Source organism: Choloepus didactylus, chromosome 16 (assembly GCF_015220235.1).
Source record: "Choloepus didactylus isolate mChoDid1 chromosome 16, mChoDid1.pri, whole genome shotgun sequence".
In the NCBI taxonomy this organism is placed as follows: domain Eukaryota; kingdom Metazoa; phylum Chordata; class Mammalia; order Pilosa; family Megalonychidae; genus Choloepus; species Choloepus didactylus.
The window spans coordinates 76293194-76321113 of record NC_051322.1 but is presented as its reverse complement, the minus strand read 5'-3'; the positions used below and the strand labels follow the sequence as shown (position 1 = coordinate 76321113).

At 36.8% G+C, this 27920-nt stretch overlaps 3 pseudogenes; 1 reads left to right on the top strand and 2 right to left on the bottom strand.

Annotated features, from left to right (window-relative positions):
* The window catches only part of LOC119511347, a 56616-nt pseudogene extending 38441 nt beyond the window's left edge, over window positions 1–18175 (bottom strand).
* Window positions 7975–10014, bottom strand: LOC119511822 (annotated as a pseudogene).
* LOC119511823 lies at window positions 15183–16121 on the top strand (annotated as a pseudogene).
* Window positions 18176–27920: the final 9745 nt, after the last annotated feature.

The window sequence follows — 27920 nt, the reverse complement described above, 5'->3', positions numbered from 1 at the left end:
TTGAATCTGGGACTGCTAGTTTCCCACACCATGCTCTGCTGATCCCCCCCCCCCCACCATTGCCTCAGACAGGAATGTGAAAATGACACATCAGGGATAAAAAAAAAAAGAGGAAAAAATAGCCCTCCAGTTGTCAGCTTCCTTTTTTTTTTCACTTTAGAGGGAAAGAAAAGAATCCTAGTGTTAAACCTAGAAGGACCATTTGGTCAAACTCATCATTTAATAGATGAGGAAACAGACCTGGACATCAGTATTGAAAATGAAGGAGTGGTATCAGACTGCAACAATGCAGGGAGTGTGAGATGCCTGGTGAAAACAGAGCCCCAGGAGTCAGGACTCTGCACCACAACTGAACTGGGTATGGTCTGGCCAATTCATTTCACTCAACTGGAAAATGTGCTGATAAAATCATTCTTTCCTCCCTTATAGATTCCAGGTGCTGGTTAAATGAGGCAGTGTATGAGAAGGTGCTTCACCAATCATAAAAAATCCTGCTTGCTACTCTATTATTGTGGACAGACAAATCAAGTCTGTATGAAATATCCTTAGTGATTTTTAGCATATTATATAACTTCTTGGAGTCTCAATTTTGTACCTATTCAATAGGGTTAATAATGACTGCTTTAATAACTTCATGTAAAAATTGGTTAGAATATATATGAATTGGTTAGAATATTTAGTATAAAGTGCTGAATTCAGTGATTGCATGTGCTAGGTGCTTAGTGCTTTGGACTACTCTGTGTTAGTATAGATGTTTAGATGCAGTAGACGAATGTGCCCTCATATCTCCTAGATAAAAGAGGTTTCATGCGTTTTGCCATAGAGGTATCACAGCAGCCTTAACCTGTGTGAAAGGTGTGATATTATTTCTATAGCACTTCTATTAAATGATAAAATAATTAAAGATGAGACTATAAAATTCAAAATCAAGGCTTGACAAAAAAAAAGCATTCACAATTTCTTGTTTAGTATCATCTAGTAAAATTCCAGCCCATCTGACTATTGAAGGAATGGTAAAAGTAAATGAGCAAACTCCTTAGGTAACAAGGAATTCAAATATTTAACAGAAGACCAATAAAAGTGCTGTCTTATAGAAATAAACAAAGGTCCACTATATTCCAGATTTCTATATACCACCTGCTTTTGCATGTTCATGTGAAAAGAATACTAGGGTAAGAGTCTGGAGGTTTAGACTGCAGTCCTATTCCTGCCACTAACACATTGTGTCATTGATGAGTTGCTGAACTGGATGCACCTTAGTCAACTGTGAAATGGATGGAGCAGAAAATGCAGACTCTCTATCTCCATGGAACCTTCAAATTCTTGCAATCCCTGAGTCCAAACCTGTTATATGATTCCTGAAAGCCAAACTCATGACTTATGTCTCTTTTTGAAATTTCAAAAGGCATGGACCTAGCACCAAGCAGAACTCATGCTCAAAGGAGCATAGGGTGGTGTGATGTGCCACCTCCCAAATGTCACATCTCTTTCTCTTTCTCTCCCAAATACTGACTTGGAACTGTTACGGTGCCCGTGAGTTAAGGCACAAGACAGCCAAACAGAATTTAAAGAGCCTTTATTAGTCAGCTAGCTGGTGGCTACTGCCTGTCACTATGCACAGGGAGTTTAGTAGCAGCAGCAGGAACCGGAGATTGCTTGAGACTTATACAGGCAGAAATGACAACCTGAAAATGCAAGCAAGCTACTTTGACAAAAGCAGAGTTGGCGGTTAATTAATGGGTGCTTAAGATCTTTAGCAACCTTGAGAAATTTTCTCAAGGCTGGTGCAATGGTTAATTATTGGAACGGTAAGCTTGACTAATGCATACATCCGCAAGTCTCACTCCCTAAAATGGCAGTTTCACTCCCTTCCTCTCAGGGCTTTAATGTTTACTTTGCAGTCATTACAGGTTGAGGGGGAAGGGGACTCTCTTGTTACAGATTAAGGGGAGGGAGCCCACTTCATTCCCCACTGGTTTTTAGGGAGAATCAAATCATTGTTTATTTGGAGGGTTAAGTATTGATATTGATATTGGGACTGCAAAACCATAAGCTTTACGCTTTGAATACGCCATTGGACAAATTTAACTAAACTGTTTATAACACAGGGGCCTATGATTAAGGCTAACATGATAAGAGCCAGGGGTCCAGCAACTGCTGATGTTAAGGTAGTTAACCATGGAGATTGAGAAAATATACTTTCAAACCAATTTGCCTCCTTTTTTCTTTGCTCTTTTCTATCCTGTATTCTCTTTCGGAGTTGGCTTAAACTTTTTTTAATTACACCTGAGTGGTTAGTATAAAAACAGCGTGCTTCCTCCAAGGCTAGACAAAGCTCTCCCTGCTTTAAGAATACAAGGTCAAGTCCCCTCCGATTCTGGAGCACTACTTCTGCTAATGAGCTTAAGGACTCCTCAAATTTAGTAATGCTCTCTTTTAAGGTTTTTAGATCCTGGTTGATCTGAGTACTAAGGCTTTTAAAATTTTGGTCCCCTGTGACAAGTGCTGTGGTTCCTACTGCGGTTGCCCTGGCTGCCCCAAGCCCGAGGAGTACCGGCACTAACACTGGTTCTTTTTGCTTGACTCCTTGGAGGCTAGTTAGCCGGAGGTGCTTTCTACCTCCCTTGCTAGAGTAGTACAGAGGTACAGGAATTAGTATAAGGAGAAGTAGATAGCGGGAATTGAGGGGACTGGAAGCATGTTCCTTGTCCTTGAAAGTCGCCTAAAGTAAGCTTAGGGGTAGTGCCCCAGGGACAATAGTGAGAATTTTGGTGAATATTTGATAGGGAGATATTTTGAATGTCATTGTTAGTTACTCCTATACTCCGGTTAGCTCCCAGGCCTGTATAATAGGGTGGTTCAGGGTTTAGACATAGCCAGCAATCTTCAGTTAAGTTGGGGGAAGTTTGGTTTCAGAATTTAAACATGAGTTTAAGTGTATTGAATAGAGACTCTTGTCAGGAGTTTGGAGGTGGAGGGAGGGGAGTTGCTTTTGGAAATAAGGGGTGGCTTTTTATGGTGGACTAAGGATGGGTAAGTGGGAAAGGAATAGTTGTTACAGATATTTTGATGTTGATGGGGTCCAGGGGGCCTATTGGATTTAAGGGCTTAGGAATTTTCCTTTTTTGAATAGTGAATAACACTCTGGGGTCATATCCTGATACATATAGGCGCAATCCCCACGTTTTTCCCCCCAACCACTGGGAATCTTCCCAATACTGCTGTGGTTCAATAGTAACAGGGCTACAGTTCCCAATTACACAATTTTTAATAGGAATTTCTGGCCTTATCTCCCTGGTGACCTGTAATAAATGATCTACATTTTTCCATGGGGCTATGGTTTCACAGCCCCAACTATAACAGAAATAATCATCCTCTCCCCCACACGTTGAGGCACTTCTTTGCGGACAGATGTAATGTTGACTATGCCATAGCCCTCATTCCAGTTCTAATTTACCACAACCGAAGCCCCTAAGCTCTACCCTTCCCCCTCTCAAATAGGTATTTACAGCTTCTGGTAGATTCCAGAGTCTCCCAAAGAGTTCACATAGGTCAAAAACAAATTTAGGGCTGCCAGGGGTGCTAATCTGGCTGACCACTGTTCCATCAATTGTGCGAGTTAGCTGCCACATATAATTAGTGGCTTGATGGGGGTTCTCGGCGGCTAGCATTGTTACTAGAGTCAGCATAATGGCGTACGTCTCTGCAGCCGAAGTTTTAGGGGATCTGATGTTTTTTTGTATGGACCATTCTGCGTTCTGGTCGGAGTCTGCCTTTTTAATTTGTGAGCAATGTATCCAAAATCTTTTACCTGCGACTTTCATGGCAGTCGGTGTACTTAGAATCACCTGATAAGGCCCAGCCCAGCGTGCCTTGAGGGAGGAGGGATTCCTTTTTTTGATCCACACTAAATCACCAGGTTCAGCAGTAGGGGTTTCTTCTTCCCCTTTGTCAGGTTTTGGACGGTGGTCTCTGACGACGTGATGGATGTTTTTGGAGCTGTAGTGCAAAGCCTGTAAGGACTTGAGAAGTTCAGAGTTAGGCAGGGAGGCAAGCTGCTCCTCCCCTAACTTGGGGAGGAGCGGGGGTGGCCTGCCGAACATGGCTTCATATGGAGTAATACCTTTTACATAAGGAGTACACCTAGCTTTAAGTAAGGCAAACGGAAGAAGGCCCACCCAGTTTCCGCCAGTTTCTAATTTAAGTTGGTGAGGGTTTCCTTAAGTGTCCGATTCATTCTTTCTACCTGTCCTGAGCTTTGCGGTCTTTAGATGCAGTGTAGCTTCCATTTGATTCTTAATGTTTTTACCAAGTTTTGGGTAACTTGGGCTATAAAAGCCGGACCATTGTCAGACCCCATTGCTACCTGTAGAAGCTGGTGGTTTTTCTCTTTCAGTATCTAAAATGTATCACCCCATTTCCTTCTTGCCTCCATGGTTTCTATTGAGAAATCCACACATAGTCTTATCAAGCTTCCTTTGTATGTGATGTATCAACACTCTTCTCTTGCTGCTTTCAGGTTTCTCTCTTTATCTTTGATGTTTGATAATCTGATTATTAAGTGTCCTGGTGTAGGCCTATTCAGATCTATTCTGTTTGTGATATGCTGCACTTCTTGGATTCATAATTTTATGTCTTTCATAAGAGATGGGAAATTTTCATTGATTATTTCCTCTATTATTGCTTCTGCCCCTTTTCCCCTCTCTCCTCCTTCTGCAACACCCATGACACATACATTCCTGCATTTCATTTTGTCCTTAAGTTCCTGGAGATGTTGCTCATATTTGTCCATTCTTTTCTCTACCTGTTCCTTTTTGTGTAAGCTTTCAAGTGCCTTGTTCTCCAGTTCCTGAGTGTTTTATTCTGCCTCTTGAGATCTATTATCATATCTTTCCATTTTGTCTTTCATCTTTTGTGTAGTGCCTTTCATTTCCATAGACTCTGCCAGTTTTTTTGAACTTTCAATTTCTGCCTCTTGTATGCCCAGTGTTTTCATTGCATGCTTCAACTCTTTTGTCATATCTTCCCTAAACATTTTGAATTGATTTAGTATTAGTTGTTTAAATTCCTGTATCTCAGTTGAAGTGTAAGTTTATTCCCTTGACTGGGCCATAACTTTGTTTTTCTTAGTGTAGTCTGTAGTTTTCTGCTTTCTAGGCATCTGGTATCCTTTGTTACCCCAATCAGGTTTTCCCAGACCAGAATGGACTCAGGTCTTGGAAGGAGGGAATAGAATCCTGTTTCCCTGAGGGTGTCTTAGAAGATTGGTATACCCTGTGATGCCTCAAGTCACTGTGTCCTCTTCCCAGCAGGTGGCACCTGCCAGCCTGTAACTCCAGACTGGTGTAAGGAGGTGTGGCCCATGGCTCTCTTCCCCCAGGCTCTGGTGTCAGATTCTGAATGGAAGATAGGTAGTAGAGCTGGGCTCCAACTCTTTCCTCTTAAGGAAGATAACCCCCCTAGGGAGAGGTCATTAGAATTTGAATAAACTCCCTGCCTGTGCTATCTGCACCTTGTCTGGGTCAGAGCACTGGGAACTGAAAATGGCTGAGGCTTTCTCCACTGAGCCAAAAAAGGGACAGAAAACCCCTTCAGGGCCAGCCCACAGCCACCCTCTATCTCTCCAATGTCAGTTGTCATCAAAAGCCTCTCTCTGCTTGTTGAGCATTTGTAGCTCGTATTGAGCAGTCCAGGATTGTTAATTAAAACCCCAGTTGGAGCTCAGCTGGGCTATATTCCCTTACTGGAAGAGAGTTGTTCTCTTGCACTGGGAGGCTTTGCAGTTTGGGCTGTGGGGGGAGGGGGTTCCCAATTTGGATCTGCAGTTTTTACTTACAGATTTGATGCTGCGATCTCAGGCATTCCTCCCAATTCAAGTTGTATGATGAATGGACAGTCACATTTGTTCCCCTGCAGTTTTTCCAGATTGTTTACTAGCTGTTCCTGGTTGTTTATTAGTTGTTCCAGGGGAACAAACTAGCTTCTACTCCTGTCTATTCCTCCATCTTCTTCCAACATAATGTTTTAATGAGACTTCAAATGTTAGTACACTTTAATCAAGTATTCTGATTCTAAGAATCTGCTTAAGACACAATGAGAAACTTGGTTGAATATTTTCAAGTAGTGTTATTTTATAACCAAAAGAAAAGAAGCAAGTTATATAAAAAATACAGTAAGTCCTCACTTTGCACGGTACTCTGTTAATCAAAAACTGTGCATACAAGAAATGAGTTTCTCTTTGCACAGTTCTTGGTACAAAGCCAAGACAACCTGCATGCAATAACTGGCAAGGCACAAGCTTGAACTGAATACATAGAAGTTAGCTCTAAATGACTAATAACCTCATAAGGATGTGATGGTTGTATGGTTGTGATCATAAAGGACTATCTGAATACTGGGTGATGCATTTTTGGATTAAAATGTCATTTATTAAATTATGTTACTGAAGTTTCCAGGCAAAGAAATGAAAACTAATTTTACATAGGATTTTATGAAGGTAACATCTTACAAATATGAACATATATTATGGTCAACCTTATAAGATAGTAGTATTAATGATAAATACAACTTCTTTTTTATATCCATGTACACATTTTCCATAATGAACAGTTACTGCTTTGATAAGCAACAAAAATAAATGAACAAAAACTGCACAGAAGTCCAGATCCTAGGATATATAATAAATGGATCTTATTTGTAAATACTGGCTCCTTAATATGAGAGTATGAAAAATTGGGGAGTTAAAAACCGGTTCCATATTAGGTATTGAACTGGATGGTTACTCAGGTTTCTTCTGACTTAACTCCAATTATTTTCCCTTAATTTTATTTTGCTTCTTAATAGTTTGAAATTCTTCAAGTGGAAACATAGGATTTTTTCTCTATTTGTGTGTGGGGGGCAAATCATTGTCAATAACGCTATCTACAACCTCCTGGATGGAACACCAAACCTTACTTTCATACAGAAGTATACTTCCAAGAAGAAAGTTCCAGAAAATAGTTTTTTCCTGAGCTTAAACATCACCATCATACTAGTGTATCAAGTTATGAGGAAGAAGAGAAAGCTGTGAAACTTGAGTTCAAATATATTTTATCTGATGGATGCATGGATTCTGCATTGGTTATATCTATTTAATTGATGCATACAAAGGAAAATGAAAAACCAATGCTTTTGAGGATATAGTGAAATCGGTACACATTTGCTGGTTATGTAAAAAGCAATATAAATATGTAAGTATAAGGCTGTGGAAATCTGTTTTAGTACAATACCTGTTACAGAAGCAATAGCTTGTATTTACGAAGATTTTCCTACAGAGTAAAAGTAAACAAAACTGTGTTGATGAATAAAATATGGCATATAAACAGAGTTATATTATTCCCTTAAGAAAACATTAGCTTCAAGTTAAGCTTATATTAAATATAATTATATTATATATAAATATGAAACACTAAAACAAAAGTTTCGTGCCTACTAGAGAAGTCATTGGGTTAAAATTGTATGTGGGTAGAGAAGAACTGAAAGATCACATGTAAAGTAAAACTTTAAAAAATAGAGGTAGTTGTTAAAGATATTGTGGGAACAAAATATTACAGACCTGCACAAGGAGAAAGAAAACTTAGAACTTAGACATGGAATCTCAAGTAAGAAATCTCTTTTGATTAAAGAAAAATATTGAAACAAACCATTGTGTCATAAATGCATATAAATGATTAGGTATATTGTTGAAATAATAAAATAAATACAGTTTTAAATCCATGATAAGTTGACATCAGAAATACACCAAAGGTGTAGTGAGGAAAAAATCAGCAATTATAAATATTAATTTCTTTTAATAAGAAAATCTGCTTTCATCAAAGGAAGCTGTTATGTCATTAATTTTCTCATTCAGCAAAAATTTGCAAATCACTTTGCTGATGAAAGTAGATCATAGATACTTAATGATGACAGCCAAGGGTGTAAAAATTAGGACTTATTTGTTAACAAATGAATTGTTGAGAAAGACTGAAAATATGACCCTGCATTATCATAAATTGATTTTTGCTATTGTGTTTCCTATCAATCCTCATTTCACATTATTTCCATTTGTGTTTCACTCGGTCCCAAGCTATGCATATATGAAAGATATTATTATCACTATTCCAGAGAACAGCTTTAGGTAGATCCAAGCGGGCAGATACTTTTTGATTGTGTTTGAGATTTTTTTTTTATTGGGAGACTATAGAAATTGGACTTTTCTCCATTTTACCAAGGTTTCTCATGAACGCTGTGTTCAAAACCTGTTTCGCATCCTTATGCCTCAGATTGTAGATAAATGGATGTTCAGTGTGGAAGTCACAAAAACGTGAAACACTGCCACATATTTCCCCGTTCCACTGCTCCATCACTAGTCTCAGATAAAGCACATTAGGGACCCATAAAAAAACAGTGACAGCTGTCAGGAGAAAGGCACACGTGGAGATGACTTTGCACTGCCCCTCACTGGAATGGATCCTCACGATGGTGACAAAAATGAAAATGTATGAAATGAGGATGATAAGCAGGGAACATGTAAGGTTGATCCCCACTGACACAAACAAGGAGGTTTGCTTTATGTAAGTGTCAGAGCATGTCAACATAAAGGGGGTGGGTCAGCACAGTAGAAATGGTTGATAGTATTGGGTCCACAAAAGGACAGCTGGGAGGTCAATATTACCGGCCTTGTACCCACCATGGAACCCCACAGGTAGGGGAGGGGACCAGGCAGATGCAAACTGGCCTGGACATTCGACTGCTATACTGCAGGGGATTGCAGATGGCCACGTAATGGTCATAGGCCATGGCACCTAGCATGTAATACTCAGTAAGGAGTAGGGTCACAAAAACAAAACACTGTGTCAAAAACTCCGTGTAGGAAATGTTTTTGTTTTTGTTTTTTTCTCAGAGAAGAAGTTAACAAGCATCTGAGGAGACACATTTGTGGGGTAAAACATATCCACACAGGCCAAATGGGTGAGGAAAATATACATGGGGGTTTGCAGCCAGGGAGTGACTCTGATCAGGAAAATCATCGCAAAGTTTCCACTCAGGGTGATGAGGTAAATCAGAAGAAACACCACAAAAAGGATGGACTGCAGCTCTGGCTGCCTGGTCAACCCCACCAGAAAAAACTCAGTTGCTTCAGTGACATTGCATTTTGGAATTCCCTTCATCTTTTAGATTCTCTAATAAGAGAAGCATTTGCTAGATATTAGCTATATGCTGCTCAAGAATAGCCAAAATCAATGAGTATTAAAGCAAACATGTTTTGAAAGGAGATAGTTTAAAAGAATTCCCTCAGAGATGGAGGAATTACAATAGATGTCACAAAGGTTTGAGGTGCATATCCAGGTGGGCAATAACATTTGAAAAAGAGATTTTGAGATACCTGCACCATATTATGCAGGCTGTTTTGCAATTCCCAGCTTAACTCTGCTAGCACATATTGGGTTTGACTTAGCCCATTAGCATCCTCAATAAGCCATGGAATCTGGGCTCCTGATTTTCAAACCATTGTGAGATCATTACAGAAATGCTTGAGGAAAGGGGTAAATGGATCACTGAATCAACTTGGCTTCATTGCCATCAAAGGGAAACCTCTTTTAAATTGGTTTAACTTAAAGTTGGGAACACATACTTCTTGAGGGCCATTAGTCTCTATGTCACAGCTCTTTATTCTATATACATGCATACTTATTCAGTCTCTTTCTCATTTCTGACTTTCTCTCCAGCAGTAATGAATCTGTCCAGTCCCTGTGTGTGCTGGCTTCCCAGCAACTTCCTACCAGATTAACAACTGAAAACCTGGACTGTTTCTTCATTTATTTTCTATATTTTATCTCACAACTCTTCTCTTATCTCCCAATAGCCTCATTCATCTCAATCCCTGCCCTATAGACCTTATATCCAAACCATTAGGAGGACCTGTCAGCTCTACCCTCAAAAATTTTTTTAATGTATCTGAAAATCACTCATCAACACTTCTTCTGCTACCAATGTGTCTAAGATAAAATCATCTCTAGCCTAGGCTACTGCTAAGTTCTCCCTTCTTCCACACTTCAAAATTTGTGACCAACAATAGACGTTCTCTTTAAAACATAAATTGTCATGCTATTGACTAGTCCAGTTTGTTAATGCTGCCATTATGCAAAATACCAGATATGGATCAGCTTTTGTAAAAGGGATTTATTAAGCTATCTATTTACAGTTCTGAGGCCATAAAAGTATCCAAACTAAGGTATCAACAAGGTGATACCTTCATTGAAGAATGGCCAATGGCATCTGGAACACCAATGTCAGCTGGGAAGGCACATGGCCAGCATCTGCTGTTCCTTTGCTCCGAGGTTGTGTTTCAAAATGACTTTCTCCAAAATGTCTCTGGGTCTCTCTTAGCTTCTTCAGCTCCTGTGCATCTAAGGGTCAGGGTCCTCTATTAGCTTCCCTTGAGCAAACTCTGGACTAGCATCTCCAAACATCTCCAAGCATCTCCAAGTGTCAGCATCAGTGTCAGCTCTTAGTTTCTCTCCAAAATATCTGTCTCAGCTGCTCTGAGCTCCTTCTGTTTGTGAGTTTTTTATGGGACTCCAGTGATTAAATCAAGACCCATCCCGAATAGATAAGATCCATATCTTCACAAAAATGATATAATAAAACTTTTCACACTACAGTTGATTGAGTCACATCTCCATAGAAACACTCAATACAAGATTCCAACCTAATCAGCACTAATATGTCTCTAAGAAAACATTGCATTAAAGAATATGGCTTTTGGGGGGACATAATATATCCAAACTGGCACACATGTTTCAACATGTGGGTACCAGGCAGGTTAGAAAGGATTGAGGGAAAAGTTTAAATGACATTAGAGGGAAAGATTTTTGAAAACATTTTGGATTCTGTTCCCTACAACCCCCCTGCCCCTCCCTTGGTAGGGTGAATACAGATTGATGACATCACAGAAAGGGTCATACCAGCTGCCATGCTTGAACCAAAATGTCCTTTTCTCCTCTAGGTGACCGAGGCTGTTCATGCTTCTGGAAAGGGAAGGAGGATGCAAGAGTTTGTAGAGCTGCTCTACTATGTCTGAGTGATTCCAAGTCAAAGGAAAGAAGGAATAAAGCATATGTCTAAGCCACATTCTCAAATTCATGTTTACCTGCAGTACCACTAGTAATTTTAGTATGTGATTCTTAGGTGTAAACTTCAATTAATTCAGGATCCCAACAGGGTTATCATTTAATGGCTTCTTTAAACTTCAACAATAGTGAGCCCAGAAATATCCCAAATGATAAAAAAAATAACGTTCATCATGATAGCCATTATTGCTGCAAATGCTGCCATTTTTATTGAGTGTCTATCATGCACCGCATTGGCCTGAGTCAGTGACACAGAACTAAGTTCCACTCAGATGGTTTAGCTGAAAAGGAACTAATGAGAAGACAGAGAATAGGGCAAAATTAAGGAAATCAACCAAGGAAGTTAAAGCACCTGGAGGTTAAATGCAGAGGGCAATTTCCACCCATGGGCTTGAAGGGACAAAGGGAGTGGATACCTCACTAGAGCCCCATGGGAGCTGGAATGAGGAGGAAGGTCCCTTACCAGCTTCATCCCCAACATACACCTGAGCATGAGTTCTTGGAGGGGTGCAGTCATTCTAGCAACTTCATAATGAATCTGGAAGAGAATGAAAAAGACATTGAATTCCATCTCTTTCCTTCCCACCTTTGAAATTCTGTTGGTGCTTCCCTCTGGCAAACTTAGTTGGAAACTAGTTACCAAAGATCCCTTTTGTTGTGGCTCATAGGGGTTAAACTACAGGTGTACAAAGCAAGAGAGAGAAGAATAGACATTAGATCTGGGCTAGAATTAGAGGGGCTAGGTGAGAATCACCCACATACTTAAATTATGTAGAAATATACCAATGGATAATTACATCTCTTAAAAGGATATTTTACAAGGCTTGGAATCAGTAAATGGTAGTCCAAGTTTACCAAACATTGATTGTTTTTCTAATGACTTTTCAGAATCCAGAACTTGCTCCTTATACTGTATACTATTCTTTCTTAAATATTATAAACCAAAGTACTTAAGTTTTCCCAAGTCAAACAATATCAAGATGTTTAGGTGTAAATTAAAATAATTAATGAATCCTATTGCCTCACCATTCTTAGGAGATTTAATTCCCTGATGATAATGGAGAGTGGGTAAAAATCATAACCTCAATGTGTTTGGGATTCTCAGAAGAATAAAATTTATTGGGTGCCTATAGTGAGAATGACTTTCTGCTAGAAATACTTGAACCTTAGGGATTTGGTCCTTATGTGATAATTTGGTTATAAACACTTCAGGTTCTCCATATCCATGATGTCTATGGGAAACCTCTCTCCTTCCTCAGGTAGGATTAGATATATTTTTGATTTTAGAATCTAGAAATAAATCTTTAATGAGTAAATGTGGAATGAAAGCCTGAAATCCATATGCTATTAATAAATGCCTCTATTAAAATGAGAAGCCAATTATGCTCTATTATTAAAGAGTACAATTATTTATAAATTTTCAGTGGAATGGCATTTACATAATGTAAAGGGAACTAGACACAAGAGAACATTCATTCAATACACAATTATTTACCACCTGCAATTGGGAAAGCACTGTTCTAGGTGCTGCTGAGGCTGCAGCTACAGATTAGACAAAATCCTTGACCATAAGGACCTCACACTTGGATGTGAAATTTTGTTCCCAACTAGACCTGATTCTGTCACCAAATTATAGTAGCTTCCACTTAATAAGTGCTTACCAGACAGCATGCATATTTACAAAGAAATACCTGAATTAACCCATTTGCATGGAGTGAGGTGCTATTATTAACTACATTTATGAATGAGGAAACTGAGGCAAAGAGATTAATACTTTCTCCAAAGTCACACAGCTAGAAACTAGAGGAGCTGGGATTTCCACCCAGAAATTCTGGATCCAGAATATTTCCCAGTAACTGTTAAACTCGGTTGACTCTCAATAATTAAGCATTCTTATTCTCTGTTGATTCATGAAGAAAAATAAGGAGTGGAATGTAATAATCTTATTTCTTCTGAGTTAACAAGGCTACTCTTTTTAATTATAAGCATAATATTGTGAAATATGCTGTAACCACTTCATGATGAATTGGCCACATTTCAGATAATTATCTATCTATCTAATTTTTTTTTCCATTCAAATCAAACATGCCTATATGTAAAGGAGACACCACATTGTTAAAGATGAGAACCAATCTTCTAGAGTCTTCTGGGGAACTGAGCAGTGGCATCAAACACTTATGAGAGAGCCTCAGGGTGAAGGTGAATTTTAGGAGTACAATATCTGGGGCACCCCACAGCCACTTGTGTCTACCTACAAATGCTTCTCTCTGAGATGTCCTGATCCCACCAAATAGGATGCTGTGTTCTGCTCCTTAAATGAACATTATTACCATAAGTACTCAGTTAAATTATCGGAAAAGTTCATTTACTGGCCTTACCTCAGTTTCTCACAATCAAGAATGAATAACTGGGGATAGTAATTATTTTAACTCTTGATTAATATTTTGATAGAGACATTAAAAATAGCAAGGAAATCTGCCTGTCTTTGTGTTGTGCTAGACTAAGGGGTATGAGAAAGCTGACATCTTATGTAAATAATGAGACATACACAGTAGACAATAAGAGGAATTATGAACTGAAGTCCAATAAATCTATGACATTTTTCTGGCAGTAAATGAACAGTTGTCTATTTGACAATTCTTATAAAAATTCAGTTTGAACTTATGAGTTTAAAAAAGTAGAATTCAGAATAATTATGAATCCATTGATTACTTAGGCTGTCTTGCATCTTATTATCTTAGTCAATGGGTCCAAAGACCTCATTTACAGAATGCAGTAATTAACTCAATGGAATAACATTTGAGTGATAGTTTTACCATGTAACCTACAAAGTGACCTGTTTCCAAAATTGCCAGTAAATCTGTTTAAAAAGTGAGCATAGCATTACTGTACCTTGTTATGTGCCACTGAAGGAGGATGTGGATTTTTCCATGATGATTTCTCTGCTTACTTTCATCCTGGCTAAATGTCCAGAGATTCACTTCATGTTATCTTAAGTATCATCTTGATTGTTTGATTAATATCATTATTATTTGACTATGGCCTTTGTAAATGTTTTAAATAACAATTTGAATCCATATTATAGTGTTTTTATTAATTTGCAAGGAGGTAGGCTAAGGTACATTTACAAGTATTTATTATCTGGGGCAATGTTTCCCAACCTTTTATTTTTATCAATCTACCCCAGAAGAGAGCCTTTTTTACACATTTTTACCTATTCACCCCTGCTCCCCTATGAAAATTCTATATATCTCTAAATGTACAGATATTTGTCTCTCTCTACATAGAGAGAGATAAACATAAATACTCATATACATATATGTATTTGTTTAGAGACTGTTAATATATTGCTGCTTTATACATCAAAGCAGTAAGATTTACTTTCATCCCCAAGGACCAATTTTTGCCCCATATAGCACACACACAGAAAATAACATAAAACTGGTGAGAGCATGAGCTTGTCTTAAAAGTTGTTCATGGGAACATGGACAAACTTTAGAGGGTGAGGGAACAGTTAAGATGTTCAGAGGGGTGGGAAAGGTGATCCAGTTCTACAAGGATAGGAAACATATGTAAGTTCCATTTATGACCAAGTCTATTCAGTTGTGTACAGACATCATATAATGGTTTCATTTATGCCCAAGACCATTCAGCTGGGCATGGCATAGGTAAGATTCAGGCTAATACTTTAGATACTATAGAAAAAAGGATTACAGTTGCAAAGAAAAGCAATGATTTCATCCATATGTCCAAGGAATTGTAAATGGACCAATATCATAAAGAATTCCAGAAATGGTGCCAGTTAAAAAAGAAAGTAAGACTCCTTTTATACATAAGGAGATCTATATCAATTTAGATTTTTAAATTATAAATCACTGCTTAATAGGCTGTTTCTTTATGTCACATATGATTACATGTTTGACAGAAGAGGAAGAAGTATTAGATGACATGATGGCAGTTATGGATAAACTCAACATAGCAATGAATTTTATTTACATTTCTTTAGACCTCATTAGAAGCCAAGAAAATACAATGTTAAAGAAAAACTACACACCTGTGACTGAGTTTATTCTCCTGGGACTGACAGATCAAGATGAGTCGCAACTTGTCCTTTTTGTGGTATTCCTAGTGATATACCTTATCACGGTAATAGGCAAAATGACCATGATTTTGTTAATCAGAAGTGATTCAAAACTTGACACTCCAATGTATTTCTTCATCAGTCACCTCTCCTTTGTAGATGTCTAATACTCCACCACTGTCACTCCTCAGATGCTAATAAACTTCTTATGCAAGAGAAAAACCATTTCCTTCATTGGTTGTTTGATGCAAATCCACTTTTTCATTTCCCTGGTGATCACTGACTATTATGTGCTTACAGTAATGGCTTATGACTGCTATGTGGCCATCTGTAAACCCTTGTTATATGGGAGTAAAATGTCCAGATGTACCTGCTTCTCTCTGGTTGCTGCTCCCTATATTTATGGCTTTGCCAATAGTCTGGCCCAGACCATGTTGATGCTTCGTGTGTCCTTCTGTGGACCCAATGAGATCAACCACTTTTACTGTGCGGACCCACCTCTCCTAGTCCTCACCTGCTCAGATACCTATGCCAAAGAAACTGCCATGTTTGTGGTGGCTGGTTTCAACATCACTTGTTCTCCCACCATCATCCTCATCTCTTACATTTTCATCTTCACAGCTATCCTGGGCATCCACTCAGCTGAGGGGAGGCGCAAAGCCTTCTCCACCTGTGGGTCCCATCTGATGTCGGTTACCATCTTTTATGGAACTCTGTTCTTCATGTATTTGAGGCCCTCTTCTGAGACATCTGTAGAAGAGGGGAAAATTGTAGCTGTTTTTTATATCTTTGTGAGTCATATGTTAAATCCTTTTATCTATAGCTTGAGGAACAAAGACGTTAAAAGAGCAATAAGAGAACTTATTCAAAAGAAATATTTTGTGAAATAAGGCAGGCATTTTAGAACCAAAAAAGAACAGGAGATTCTGTTTTTAGTATCATATTTGTGGAAATTTATAAAGATAGAAGTACCACATTATATTGCAATGGAATGTATTACATTTTATAGCACTGAATAATTTCCTATTTTCCAGATATCTGCCAAACATAGCAGGTGTTTTTCTTCTTTTATACAGTTCATCTACCAAGGAAGATCTTGGGTATATCTCATAGTAATTCTCTAAAAACACATTTGGAATATTTTCAGTACATTCACCTCCTCATAAGTCTTTTAAAACAGTTGAATTAAGATATATATTCATAATATACAATCCATCCAAAGTATACAATTAATTGTTCTCAGTAACGTCACTTAGTTGTTATTCATCACTACACCAATTATAGAATATTTCCATTACTAAAGACAAAACAAAACAAAACAAAACATGGCACCTAGCATTGGTGTGGTAATTTGGTTTTTTGTTTTGTTTTGTTTTTGATGGCAGTTTTTGTGGCAAATTTAATAGAAGAACATAACAATCACTCAATTCAGAAAAACAAAATTTGCAGGCACAAAAATCCTTACAGGATTACTGCTATTCACAATGAACTCACAGTATCACCGAGTTGGCAGCTTATTAACATAAATAAATAAATAAAAAGCATCATCCCAGTTATATTTTCTTTCTTGTCCATTATTTCCTTAACAGAAAAAGTTATAAAATTGGGAAGGGGAGATATCATATCTCTGCAGGCTGATTCACTTGGAGAAGAGCCATGAATGATAATGATGATTCAAAAGCTCCGAGATTTATTCCTGAATCAGGTAAAGAGTAAATGATGATATAAGAACAAGTTTTGTTTACAGCAATATCATATTACAACATTGAATTATTACAGTGCGGAGGTTATAATTCACTTTAGAATATTCTTGGCCCAAATACCAAACTAAAATCACCCAACTGCTCACCTGAAGAATTGGTTAGTGCAAGCAGTAGTGTTCTTAAAGATGAAACCCCAAATTGGTAAGGCTTTTCTGGCACTGAGTCTGTGACACTAAAATCTTCCTCTCCTGAGCGGAACATTCTGCTCAGCGAGGACCCCTGCCACCGTCATTTTGAGTCTTCATCGTTCTTTTCATCTAAAAGGAAGGAACGTATCCCTAGTTTTTTCAGGTCTTCCACAGGTGCACGTTCTGGTGCATATGCAGAATAATGTCACAGCGAACCACAAACTCGCCATTGAGCTACACCCGCAGGATGGTGGGCCAGTAGGAACAGTCTTCAATGCCTTGCGGGAGCTCGGGTCGTCCAGCGCGTCGTACGTCGCGTATTCGCTGACGCTCTGCGGCCGCAGGATCTGCACCACGGCGTGGCTGAAGCTGCACTGGGGCTGCTCAGGCGTCCCCTTGAGGAAGATCACCAGCTTGTCCTTTCTCGCCAGCGAGTACAGTTGCTTCGCCGAGCCGCTGCCGCCGCCAACGCCCGAGCCCGCAGCCCGCACGCCCGGGCCCGACCGGCCTCCGCCGCGTCCCCAGGGAGCCGCTCATCCGTTGGTCTCGGACTTGGGCTCTCTACCCGCTGCTTTTCCCCGTAGGCGGTGGCCTGGCCCGCCTCCCGGACGCGCTCATTGCTCCCGCCCGAGCTGCTCTCCACGATTAGAGGACATTGGCCCGCAACGAAACGATTCTGCCAATCACGTCACTCGTCCCGCCCCGGCTGATTTGTTGTTATTGATGAAAAAATATTAAACTATTACTGTTAGCTATAGTCCAAAGTTTGCAACAGCTGCATGTTTTTCCATATACCAGTCTATTATTAGCTCCTTGTAATTCTGAGATATATTTGTTTTAGTTCACAAAGAATATTTTTTATATTTCTTCTAGCAGTCACAGTCATCGTCCACCACAGGGTTCGCTGTGTCATACAGCCCTAGTTGTAATCCTCTGTATTTCCCTTGTGTGACACACATGATTCTAAACTTCCCCTTTCAAAACCAATCACAAACATAATTCAATGTAGTTAAATTACACACACCAAATTGTGTTACCATCACTGCTCTCCATTTCCAAACATTTAAAATAAACCTAGTTAAACATCCGCTCCCCATTCTCTACCTTCATTCTATCTCCTAGTAACTTATATTCTATACTTATACTTTAACTCTATGAATTTAATATAATTAGTTCACGTTGGTGAGATCATACAATATTTGTCCTTTTGTGTCTGACTTCACTGAACATAATATCCTCAAGGTTCATCCATGCTGTCACATACTTCAGGAATTCAGTCTTTGTTATTGCTGAATCATTCAATCGTATGTATATACCACATTTTGCTTATCCATTCGTATGTTGATGGGCACTTGGGTTGTTTCCATCTTTTGGCAATTGTGAATAATGCCACTATGAACATCAGTATGCAAGTGTCTGTTCATGTCCCTGATTTCAGTTCTTCTGTGTTTTTTACCTAGTAATGGGATTGACATATCATAAGGTAGTTCTGTACTTAGCTTGCTGAGGAAACGCCAAACTGTCTTCCACAACAGGTGTCTCATTCTAAATTCCCACCAGCTGTGAATAGGTGTTCCTATATCTTCACATTCACTCCAACATTTGTAGGTTTTTGTTTGCTTACAGTGACAAAACTAGTAAGTGTAAAATGACAACTCGTGGTTTTGACTTGCATTGCCATAATAGCTAGTTAAGTTGGGCATCTTCTCGTGCTTTTTCAACATTTGTATTTCCTCTTTTCAAATGTCTATTCATGTCTTTTAACCATTTTTAAATTGGATTGTCTTTTTATTGTTCAGTTGTAGGATGTCTTTATATATTTTGGATATCAAACACCTATCTGATAGGTGGTTTCCAAATATATTCTCCATCTGAGTAGACTGATTTTTCACCTTTTTGACAAATTTCTTTCAGGTACACAAGTATTCAATATGAGGAGATCTCATTTACCTATTTTTTCTTTCATTGCCTGTGCTTTGGGAGTAAGTTCTAAGAAACCACTGCCTGTCCCTAGGTCTTGTAGCTATTTCCATACATTTTCTTCTAGGAGTTTTATGGTACTGTATCATATTTAGGTTTTTAATCCATTTTAAGTTAATTTTGTATAGTTTGTGAGATAGGGTCCCTCTTTCATTCTTTTAGACATGGATATCAAGTTCTCCCAGCACCATTTATTGAAAATTGTTCTCTCTCTGTTGAGTGGATTTGGGAAACTTGTAAAAATAAGGTGACCATAGATCTGAGCATCAATTTCTGAACACTCAATTCAATTCCATTGATCCGTATGTCCATTGTCAGGTCAGTAGCAAATTTTTTTTTGACAACTGTACCTTTTTACCATGTTTTAAAGTTAGGAGGTATGAGTCCTCAAACTTTAATCCTTTCTTCAAGATACTTTTGCCTATTCAAAGCCTGCTAATCTTGCAGTTAAATTTGAGATTTGGCTTTTCTATTTCTGCAAAGTGAGCTGTTGGGATTTTGATTGGTATTGCATTGAATCTGTAGGTCAACCTGTGTAGAACTGACATCCTAATGACATCTAGCCTTCCAATCCATGAACACAGAATGTCCTTCAATTCATTTAGCTCTTTGATTTCTTTAGCAATGTTTTATAGTTTTCTAAATAGAGATCTTTTACATCCTTGTTTAAGTTTATTGCTAGGTATTTGATTCTTTTAGATGTTATTGTAAATGGAATTTTATCTTGATTTCTTTGTCAAATAGCTCACTAATAGGTTATAGAAACACTATTGTTGATCTTGTATCCCATCATATTGCTGAACTTTTTTTATTAGCTTTTGTAGCTTTATTGCATATTTTTCAGGAATTTCTAAATATAGAATCATGGCATTTGTAAATAGTGAAAATTTTACTTCTCCTATTCCAATTTGGATGCCTTTTATTTCTTTTTTGTTTTTTTTTTTTTTGTTTTTTTTTTTGCCTAATTGTTCTAGCTGCAATGTCAAGCTCAATGTTGAATAATAGTCGTACAAGTTGGCATTCTTATTCCCAATCTTAGAGGGAAAGCTTTAAGTCTCTCACCATTCAGTGTGATGTTAGTTGTGTGTTTTTCATGTATGCCCTTTTTTCATTTTAAGGAAGTTATTTTTGATTGGTACCTTTCAAAATGTTTTTGTATCTAAAGGTGGTATATCACATTAATTGTTTTTCTTGTATTGAGCCACTGTTGCATAAATGGAATAAAACCCACTTAGTCGTGGTGTATAATTCTCTTAATGTGCAGTTGCATTGATTTCCAAGTATTTTGTTGAGGAATTTTGTATCTATAGTCACAGACTTTGGTATTAGGATGATGTTGGCTTCATATAATGAGTTGGGTAGTATTCCCTCCTCTTCAATTTTTTAGATGAGTTTGAGCAGGATTGGTATTAATTCTTCTTGGAATGATGGGTAGAATTCACCTGTGAAGACATCTGGCTCTGTGTTTTTATTGTTGGGAGGTTTTTTGGTGACAGATTCAATCCCTTTACTTGTGATAGGTTTGTTGGGGTGTTATATTTCTTATTGACTTTTATTGAGTGCAGGTGGTTGCTGTGTTTCTAGGAAGTTGTCCATTTCATCTGCATTCTCTACTCATAGGCTTTTGTAGGAGATGCCAAAGCCTTCAATGATTTCCTTTTTAATCTATGTGTTTCCCTACCAGTATATGGTGGCTCTTCTCTGCCCTTTCATTATCAGTTTTTTTCTATTAAAAATTGATTCCATTTTGATATTTTACCTATATCTATGCATTCATATATGTGTGTATGTATATTTGATTATAACCTTTCCATATTTTATTACTAATTTGAATTTATAATATGAATTTCCTTTGTAGGTCTTTCACCTTGCCTATTTTCAAATTTGGGTGCTTATCTTGTTTTTTCTCTTTTTCCTTTAAGACCTCTTTCTTGAAGATGCAAGATATGTGTGCTTATAAAATTAAATTCTACCATTTGTATATTTTAAATGCCACTATTTATTATTTTTAAATATTATCAAGCTATATTTTACTTTATTATTTCTTTCTTTGCTCTGAGAGTTAATTTTTTCCCACTGATGGTCTATTTGATATTTACCTATGTTATCAAATTGTTTTATGGTTTCACTGCTCAATTTTTTATTGTGAACTATTTACAACATACAACCCAAAGTAGAAAATAACATAAAGAGCACCTGTGTGAAAGAACTAATTATTAGTAAGTCTTCACTCAATGCCACATTCTTACAGATTTTTTTGAAAGTTAAAAGACATTAAATTTGAGTCCACTTTGGCTGATTCTATTTTTTTACCCATTTCCTGCAGTAAACTCGATTAAGAATTTAATGTTCTCAAGCCTGTGTAAAATTATATCATTTGTTAGGAGTTTATCTATACATATATTTATGCAGTATTATTTGCATGATTTGAAACCTGATATAAATGAAATAAATTTAAGTATCCATTATAACTTTTTTATCCTCAATTAAACATTTTAGTTGTACCCATGCTGATTCATGTAGCAGTAATTTTCTCTGCGATATTCTATGCCAACATATAAGTATGCTACAATATATTTATTCATTCAACTATTTATGAAAAATAACATTATTTCTACTTCCTTGATAATATGAAAATATAGCAGTAAAAATCTCCATGTAGTTCTGAATGATAATTGATAGCCCTGCAAGATTGCCTCTCAGCTAAATACTTTACAGTAATTTCTGAGTGTGAAGATGTAAGTAAGTATCTTTAAACTTACTATATATTGACAAATTGCTCTATCAGTTTACAATAGTGTGGGAGAGCTCCCTTTACTCCACATTCTTGCTAATAAAATATAGTGTCACTTTCAAAATGTATGTTAATTTGATGGATGTAAAATATATTTTCATTTCTGTTTAAGTTTTTGGATGCTTCATTGCAAATGAAGTTAAATATTTTAAATGTCTATGTTAATTCAAGATTTCTCTTCTTTCAGTTGGATAACCATATTCATTGACCAATTTTAATCTGAATGTTTTATATTTTATTTTTATCCATTTCCAATAGCTCCTTATTTACTCTGTAGTAGGTAGCCATCTTTTAATGTTATATGCCTTGCACATTTGTATATCATTTTGGGGTATAAAATATTTAGTGGTGCAGATGTCTTTCATTTAAATTCAGATCAAATTTATCAATCTTCTCTCTATGGTTTTTCTTTGTTTATCTTCTATAGAAACTATTTCCTATTAAAATATTATCTTTTTTGTTCCCCATATTTTAAAATTTTGTTTTTTCCTGTTTAAGTAGCTATTGTTTCTTGATTTCTAAGTGGTTCAAGACAAAGCCTAATTTTCTTTTTTAATGAAAATGTATTTCCATTTATTGACTATTCCATAGTATTCTCAGGGCACTTTTAATGCTAACACTGTCATATATCAAATTTTCATTGGTTCGTTTCTGGTTTCTTTATTCTAAGGCCCATTTATCAGTTCCTGCATCAGTGCAATCTGTTTTAATATGATAGTTTCATTATAAATCTACCACTTATGATCCGGAAGTCTGAAAAAATATAGTATTTTTTTTGTAGGATATTTGAGAGAAGTTGACTTTAAAATGAATATCAATACTCCTTATTTCCCCCTATTATTGACCTATGATCATGACAAGGTGCATTTGTTGCTATTGATGAAAAAATTTTAAAATATTACCATCAACTATACTCCATAGTTTGCAATAGGTACAATTTTCCCCATAGACCATTATATTATTAATTCCTTGTAATAGCATCATATATTTGATTGAGTTTGTGAAATAACTTTTTGATATTTAAATGGTTAATCCCAGTCATCTTCCACCACAAGGTTCACTGTATTATCCATCCCCATGTTTTAACTGTCAATTTTCCTTCTAGTGACATAGATGACTCTAAATTTCAGGACTGTAACTCCTTTATAAACTTTTTGATTCCATGTAATGCTCAACATATATTTCTACTCCAAACTTTAGCCTATTTCTAAATATGGATCTGTAAATTGGGTGAGAGACTTTTGCATGTTCTGCCTCGGTCAGAAAATGTACAGGGTCTATCAGTCTGTGGTTTTGACTTAGTGTGGCAATTCTTATAGTCATACTAACTATCTGTGCTTGATAAGAGGAAATAGGAAGAAATCAAACAATATGATGTTCCTCGTCATAGGGTTATTCGATTTCAAATTTGTCAGACTGACCATTGAAGATGTAGTTATTTCTTAGCCTCCACAAAGGACACAGAAGTGGGAAAATTTATGCCTGAATGACTAACCTTCAGAACCTCATCCCTGAAGAATCCATCAAAAAATCACCCGTGAGTATTATCATGCCTCCCTCTGGATGTGTTTAAGAAAGTCACATTTTAATGAGTAGAAACCAAAATTATGAGTTAATCAGATGTATATGGTACCTTTTAAAAAATGTAAAACCCACTACCCTAATTTATATATTAATATCAATTTTATGGCATTTATAAAGGTGCTCCTGTCTTCATAATCATAAAACACTTCTATAACAGTGCTTTACATGTCTTCAGCTAGAATAGTTTTCCCTCTGTGTGACAATGTTCTTTGCCTCCTTTTTGGCCTTTGCATTCTTCCCTAGCTTTCCATTTCTTTTACTGTACTGTACATGCTCTGAAGACAGATATAGTATCAGTTTCATCTTGATATCACCTATAGAGATCTGCACAAAATTTTAGGTGCTGAATAGTATTTAATGAAGAGATCATGAATGGGCATAGTGGGTAGAGGGTTATAAACATATAAACAAGTGTTTATCTCATTATGATCTAAGATCATTTCTTCTTACCTATTAAATGCAAGAGACAGGGATTCCCTTGTTAGACTGTGGGATCTACTTTAAGATTAGTTTAAATTAAATTAGTCAAAATCATTGAAAAGATCATAGCAGCTGCCTTGCTTGAATCCAAAATGTTCTCTTCTTCTCTATATGATGAAGGCTGGCTATTCTCTGAAAAGGGAAGGAGGGAGCAATAATTCATCTAGCTGTTCTGCTGTCTGAGAGATTTCAAGTCAAAGAGAGGAGCAGAAAAGCATATGCATAAGCCACATTCTCAGCTTCAAGTTTAGCTGTAATACTGATAGTAGTTTTGTAATAATCTGACTCTTATGTGTATTCTTCAATTAATCTAGGGTTCCAGAGGAGTTGTCATTTAATGGCTCCTTAACATTCCAACAATTGTAAACTCATAAATATCCCCAAATTGTGACAAGAATAATAAATGCCATCACAATAATTATTTTACTGCTGCTACTGCTGCCATTGTTAGTGAGTAACTACTATGTGCTGCTTTGGCCTGGGTCAGGAACATGACATTAAACAACGTTCCACTCAGATGGGTTACCTGAATGGGATTTAATGAAAAGATAGAGAATGGAGCAAATTAAGAAAGTAAACCAAAAAATTTGAAGCACCTGGAAGTTAAATGCAGAAAGCAATTTTCACCCCTGGGAGTGAAGGGACATAGAAAGTGGATTCTCCACTAGAGCCCCATGAGAGCTAGAACAAGGTAGAAGGACCTCTGCCACCTTCTTCTCTGAAAAACACCTGGGCTCAAGTTCACCTTGGAGGACTGCTGACATTCTAACATCTTCAAAATGACTCTGGATGAGAATGAGAAGAATATTGAGCTCCTCCACTTTCCTTCCCACCTCCAAAATTCTATTGGTGCCTCCCACTGGCAAAATCAGTTGAAACTAGTCACCAAAGAGCCCTTTTGTTGTGCTCATAGGGGTTAAACCCCAAGTGCACAAAGCAAGAGAGAGAAGAATAGATCTCAGATCTGGGCTGGAATTAGAAGGGGCAGGGGCAGAATCACCAAAACACCTGTATTATATATCAAGACACAAATGGATAATATTTAAATTAAAGGATATGTTACAAGGTTCAGAATCAGTAAATGGCTAGTCAAGTTAACCAAAAAATTAATTGATTTTCCAATGGAATTTCAGAATACAATATTTTCTCCATATACCATATAATATTTCTTACATATTAAAAATCAAAGCACATAATATTTCCCAAATCAAAAAAAAAAGGTTAAGTCTAAATTAAATTAAATAATGAATCCTATTGCCTCACTATTCTTAGGAGATTTAATTCCCTGATGATATTGGAGAATGAGTAAAAATCATGTCCTCAATGCACTTGAGATTCTCAGAAGAATGAAATGTATTAGGTATTCTTCACAGTAAGAATGACTTTCTGCTAGAAATAATTGAACCATGGGGGTTTGTCCCTATGTGAAAAAATTGGTTATAAATACTAAAGGTTCTTCTAGTCCATGACAGATCTGGGAAACCAGTCTCTCAGGTAGGATTAGACATATTTTAGATTTTATTATCTAGATTAAAACTTTTAACTAGTAAACATGAAACAAAACCCTGAAATACATATTCTGATGAATTAGTAAATGTGACTATTAAATTGTGTAGCTAATTATGCCCTATTTTCAGAGTACAGTTATTTATAAATGTGCAATAGAGTGACATTACATAATGGAAGGGGAACTAGACCTAAGAGAACAATCATTCCATCCACAGTAATTTACCACCTACAATTGCAGAAGCACTGTTCTACGTGCTACCAAGGCTGCAGCTAGAGATTAGACAAAATTCTTGTGCTTTATGAGCTCATATTTTGATGCCAAATTTTGTTCTGGACTAGACCTGACTGTTATTAAGTAATAATAGTAGATACAACTTATTAAAGCTTACCACATTGCATGAATATTTACAAAGTTTATAAATATGTAAATTTTTACAACTAATTTCCTTGCGTGGGCGACTTGCTATTTTTAACTGCATGTTATGATGAGGAAATTGAAGCAAGGGATTGATAATGTGTCCAAAGCTCACAGCTAGAAACTAGAGGAGTTGGGATTTCCAGCCAGGGATTCTGGCTTCAGAAAATTTCCCAATAACTGTTACACTCTGCTAACTCTCAATAATTAAGCATTCTTATTCTACATTGATTCATAAACACAAATAAAGGGATGGTATTCAATAATTTCTCTGATTTCTTCTGAATCAACAAGACTACTCTTTTAAATTATGAGCATACTATTGTGTAATGTGCTTTAATCACTTCAGGATGCATTGGCCACTTTTGGGTTATTCAGTTTGTTGATTGATCAATTTATCTCTTTGACTAAACTTAAGTAAAATTTATTCCAGGAACATCTTCTCTAAATTTCTTTTTTTTCCTTCAACTTAACCCATGACTGCATTTAAAGAGACAATGCCCTTGTTAAAGCTGAAGACAAATCTTCAAGATCCTTTGGGATATCCAGCATTTGCAACAAGCACTCAGATGAGAGAGCCCCAGGGTGAAGGTGAATGTTTGGAGGACAAAGTCTGGGATAACAAAGAGCCATTTATGTCCATCTACAAATGCTTCTCTCTAGAGTTTCCTTGATCAGACCATATGGGATATTGTGTTCTGCTCCTTTAAAGAAAGTTATTACCATAAGCTGCTCAGTTAAATTATTTGGAAAGTTCATTTATTTGTCTTACCTCATTTTCTCACAATCAAGAATAAATAAATGAGGATACTAATGATTTTAATTTTTGATCAATATTTCAATAAATAGAGATGTTAAAAATACCAAGAACATCTGTCTGTCTTTGTGTTGTATTAGACTAAATGACATATGAGAGGTGGCATTTTATATAAATCATGAGACATAAAGAACAGACAAGAAGAGGAATCCTGAATTAAGTCCTATTAATTTTCTATGACTTCATTCTGTCAAAAAAACGGGTGGTTGTCTATTTGACAATTACTATAATAAAATTCAGTTTGAACTTCTGAGTTTCCAAAAGTAAAATGCAAAATAATTGTGAATCTATTGAATTATTTAAACTGTCTTGCATATTATCTTAGTCAAAATGTCCAAAGACCTCTTGTACAGAATAGGATAATTCAATGGACAATAAAGTTTAGGTGATGGATTTACAGTGCTCCTTACAAAGTGACCTGTTTCCAAACTTGCCACTGATTCTGTTCTTAAAAATGCACATAACATTAAGTGCCACTGAAGGAAGATGGAGATGTTTCCATGATGATCTCTCTTCTATCTTCCTAGCTAAATGTTTGGAGATGCACTTCAGGATACCTTAACTACCATCTAGATTGTTCAGTTAATATTATAATTATTTGCCTAAGACCATTGTATATGTTTAAATAACTTAAGTTGAATTCATATTATAATGTTTTTATTAATTTGCAAGGTGTTTGGCTGAGTTAGCTACAAGTCATTCTGATCTGGGGCAATATTTCCCAATCTTTTTATTCCATTGTATCCCCAAAAGAGAGCCTTTTATACCTTATTTTTTCCCTAATCACCCTTTCATCACCCATGAAAATTATACCTGTCTCTAAATACATAGATATCTCTCTATAGATATGTAGAGATACATATACATATATGTATTTGTTTATAGACTGTGTTTATAAACAAATTTGTGCTTTACATATAAGAATAGTAAGATCTATTTTCATCCAAAGTACCAATTTTTTCCTTTTCTAGTACACACAGAAAATAATACAAAACTGAGGATATCCTGAGCTGGGTCTTAAAAGTTAGGTAAGATCTGGGGATTAGAGGGCCAACTGAGGTAGATTCTAGAGTGGGGAAATGGACAACATTGCAGGGTAATGGAAGAGCTTGAAGATGTTCAGAAGGGCAGGAAAGGAGATCCCAGTTCTACAAGGATGTGCACCATATATGAGTTTCAGTTATGCCTAAGCCTACTCAGCTGCTCATAGCATAGGTGA